Raw genomic sequence first — 4596 nt, 5'->3', positions numbered from 1 at the left:
AGGAGTTTTTCAGTGCAGCACCCATCAGAATTCAGCCAACATGGCACACTAGGCAATGTAGGGACACCATAGCAACACACAACAAACGTAAAAGTTGGTCTCTTGACCCTTAATTTCATCCCAGCCCTACATAAATATAGATATAATACTGTAAAGAAAGCAGTTCAACACTCTAACCTGAAGCTTAGAATTTGATGTTTCAACGCACGACCTATTCTTCCAACGTGAGCAGCCTCTATTTTTTTTTTCTTCCGTGCAATGAATTAATCTGAAAGCCAGTAATTCTTTCACCCTAATAAACCAACTATTCTAGTATTTGGTCTAGGAATAAATGGGCTTAGCCCACCTCTCTTATAAATTATCTAATTTACTTAGTCATCCAACTAACACATAATGGTGCAAATTAGGCTCACGAACCACCAAATTAATTCTCCAACTAATACCCTGTATAAGTGCAATTAAAATTCCTATGAATAAACTATTCACACACTTTAAGTAAATATATTCTGAAAATTACCCATCAATTAAATCGCCGTGCCACCCACTCCCGCAAGTCAAAAATACCTTTTAAAAGTACGAAAGTGTATTTTAGCGAAAACGAGACCAAAAGTGCTAAACGACCAAATGGGTCGTTACATCATATACCAATCAAACAATCGCTCGTCCTCGAGCGACAAGGGAAAAGATGGAGAAAAGGGTACCTGAACTGTCAAACAACTGAGGATATCTACTTCGCATATCCGCCTCGGTCTCCCAAGTGGCCTCCTCAGCCGGACGGTGCTTCCACTGCACCTTGACCGAAGCAATATCCTTGGACCTTAACTTTCTCACTTGCTTATCTAGGATTGCTACTGGCTCTTCCTCGAAGGATAAATTCTGATCTAGTAGTACCGAATCCCACTGACTGATATAAGACCCGTCTGAATGGTACTTATTCAGCATGGAAACATGGAATACCGGATGAACACCTGCCAAACCTGGTGGCAAAGCCAACTCATAAGCCACCTCGCCAACAAGACGAAGAATCTCAAAAGGGCCAATAAACCTCGGGCTCAACTTGCCCTTCCTCCCAAATCGCATCACACCCTTCATGGGCGAAACCTTCAGTAGGACCTGCTCACCAACCATGAACTCCATATCACGAACCTTCCGTTCAGCATACTCCTTCTGCCTACTCTGAGCTGCCAGAAGCTTTTCCTGAATAAGCTTCACCTTGTCCAAAGACTCCCTCAGCAAATCTGTACCCCAAGGTCGAACCTCAAAAGCATCAAACCACCCAATAGGAGAACGACACCTCCGACCATATAAAGCCTCAAAAGGTGCCATGTCAATACTGGAGTGATAACTATTATTGTACGCGAACTCTGCCAAGGGTAAGAACTGGTCCCAATGACCACCAAAATCAATAACACAAGCCCTCAACATATCCTCAAGCACTTGAATAGTCTTCTCGGACTGTCCGTCTGTCTGCGGGTGGAACGCGGTACTAAGATCTAACTGAGTTCCCAATTCCTTCTGCAAGGTCCTCCAAAAATGGGAAGTAAACTGAGTGCCTCTGTCTGAAATGATGGAAATAGGCACCCCATGCAATCGCACTATCTCTCGAATGTAGATCCGAGCCAACTTCTCCGCGTTATAAGTAGTCTGAACCGGAATAAAGTGCGCAGACTTAGTCAACCTATCCACGATAACCCAAATCGAATCAAACTTGCCCAGAGTCTTCGGAAGACCAACCACGAAATCTATAGCGATCCTTTCCCATTTCCACTCGGGAATAGGCATCCTCTGAAGCACACCATATGGTTTTTGGTGCTCATACTTAACCTGCTGGCAATTCGAACATTGAGCAACAAACTCCACAATGTCTCTCTTCATTCTACCCCACCAATAGTGTTGCCTCAAGTCACGATACATCTTTGTTGCTCCTGGATGAATGGAATATTTAGAACTATGAGCCTCTTTCAGGATCAACGGAATCAAATCACCAACTCTAGGAACGCAAATGCGCCCCTTAATCCTCAAAACACCCTCCTCATCAATAATAGCCTCTTTGGCTTCTCCACTTAGCACTTTATCCCGAATCTTGCACAATTTCACAACCTCAAACTGCTGGGCCCTAATCTGCTCCAAAAGAGATGACCTCGCCTCCATACAAGCTAGAACCTTACCAGGTTCTGAAATATCGAGTCTCGCCATACTATTAGCCAAACTCTGCACCTCCATGGCTAAAGGACGCTCTCCCACAATCAAGCGCGCCAAGCTACCTATACTCACTGCCTTTCGGCTCAACGCATCAGCTACCACATTTGCCTTTCCCGGATGATAAAGAATGGTGATATCATAGTCCTTAAGCAACTCCATCCATCTACGCTGCCTCGAATTTAGGTCCCGCTGATTAAACACATGCTGAAGACTACGGTGATCCGTGAACACCTCACAATGGACTCCATACAAGTAATGTCTCCAAATCTTCAAAGCAAAGACTACTGCAGCCAACTCTAAGTCATGAGTGGGGTAATTTTTCTCGTGAACCTTCAACTGTCTCGAAGCATACTCGATCACCCTACCCTCTTGCATCAGCACACAACCCAAGCCAATCCGAGAAGCATCACAATAAACAGTAAAGTCCTTTCCCTCCACAGGTAAAGCCAAAATCGGGGCTGAAGTCAATAAAGCCTTGAGCTTCTGAAAGCTCTCTTCACACTCATCGGACCACTGGAAAGGCACATTCTTCTGAGTCAACCTAGTCAAATGGGAAGCAATAGATGAAAACCCCTTCACAAATCGGTGATAATAACTCGCAAGGCCCACGAAGCTCCGAATCTCAGTCACCGAAGTAGGCCTGGCCCAATCTCTAACCGCCTCGATCTTCTTGGGATCAACCATAATCCCGTCCTTGGACACAACATGTCCCAAAAATGCCACGGAACTGAGCCAGAACTCACACTTGGAAAACTTAGCATACAATTTCTTCTCCTTCAACAGGCCAAGCACGATCCTTAGATGCTTCTCATGATCTTCCTTACTCCGAGAGTACACCAAGATGTCATCAATACATACGATCACGAACGAATCTAAGTAAGGCTTGAAGATCTCATTCATCAAATCCATGAACACTGCAGGGGCATTAGTAAGCCCGAAAGACATCACCAAGAACTCATAATGACCATAACGGGTCCTAAAAGCGGTCTTCGGAATATCCTCCGCTCGAATCTTCAACTGATGATAGCCTGACCTCAAATCAATCTTAGAAAAAAATCGATGCGCCCTGAAGCTGGTCAAATAAGTCATCAATGCGGGGTATTGGATACTTATTTCTGATTGTAACCTTGTTCAATTGCCGGTAATCGATACACATCCGCATGGTACCATCTTTCTTCTTCACGAACAGGACGGGAGCACCCAAGAGAGAAACACTAGGTCTAATAAATCCTTTGCTCAACAAGTCTTGCAACTGCTCCTTTAACTCTCTCAACTCTGCCGGAGCCATCCGATAAGGTGGAATAGAAATAGGTCGGGTGTCTGGCTCCAAGTCAATGCAAAAGTCAATATCTCGATCAGGCGGCATACCGGGCAAATCTGTGGGGAAAACCTCTGAGAACTCACAAACAACTGGCACCGACTCCAGGGAAGGGGTATCCACACTAGTATCCCGAACATGAGCCAAATATGCTAAACATCCCTTATCCACCAACTTCCTTGCCCGAAGAAATGCTATGATCTTCTTAGGTGCTGGACTAGGAGTACCCTTCCACTCTAACCGTGGAATACCTGGCATGGCCAACGTGACTGTCTTGGCGTGACAGTCTAAAATAGCATGATAGGGAGATAACCAGTCCATGCCCAAAATAATATCAAAGTCCACCATATCCAAAATAACCAAGTCTACCCAAGTAACATACCCCATAAATGTGACCACACAAGACCTATAGACCCGATCTACTATCACAGAATCTCCGACAGGAGTAGAGACGCGAATAGGTACATCAAGCATATCACAAAGCATATCCAGACCCGTAGAGAAATAAGTGGACACATAAGAGAAAGTAGAACCCGGATCAAATAAGACAGAAGTTGATCGGTGACAAACCGAAATAATACCTGTGATAACCGCATCAGAGGCCTCGGCCTCAGGTCTACCCGGAAAAGCATAGAAATGGGCACGTCCACCCTCGGACTGTGTGCCTCCACGACTACCACGGCCTGCCTGAGATCCTCCTCTCACTGACTGAGCGCTGCCCCTACTCGACTGATGACCACCTCTGATAGGCTGATGGCCGCCCCTGCCAGACTGCGAACCCCCTCTACCAGAATATCCTCCTCCTCTAGCTGGCGGTGCTGGAGGCCTAGATGTCTGAACTCTAGAACCCTGCCTGGATCTAGGACACTCTCTCGCGTAATGCCCTATCCCACCACACTCAAAACATGCTCCTCTGGCTATAGGCTGCTGAACTGTTATAGAAGAACCAGAATACCCTCCGCGGTCTGAAGGTCGAGAGTAAGAACCCCGGGAAGTCTGCTCAGAACTGTGCCCGCTATAACCTGAAGGACCACCTGCTAAAGCCTGTAGTGATGACTGGATGGGGCGGCTGTAGG

Source organism: Lycium barbarum, chromosome 8 (assembly GCF_019175385.1).
Source record: "Lycium barbarum isolate Lr01 chromosome 8, ASM1917538v2, whole genome shotgun sequence".
NCBI lineage: Eukaryota > Viridiplantae > Streptophyta > Magnoliopsida > Solanales > Solanaceae > Lycium > Lycium barbarum.
The sequence above is the reverse complement of the archived record's forward strand: the minus strand, read 5'-3'. Positions refer to the sequence as shown.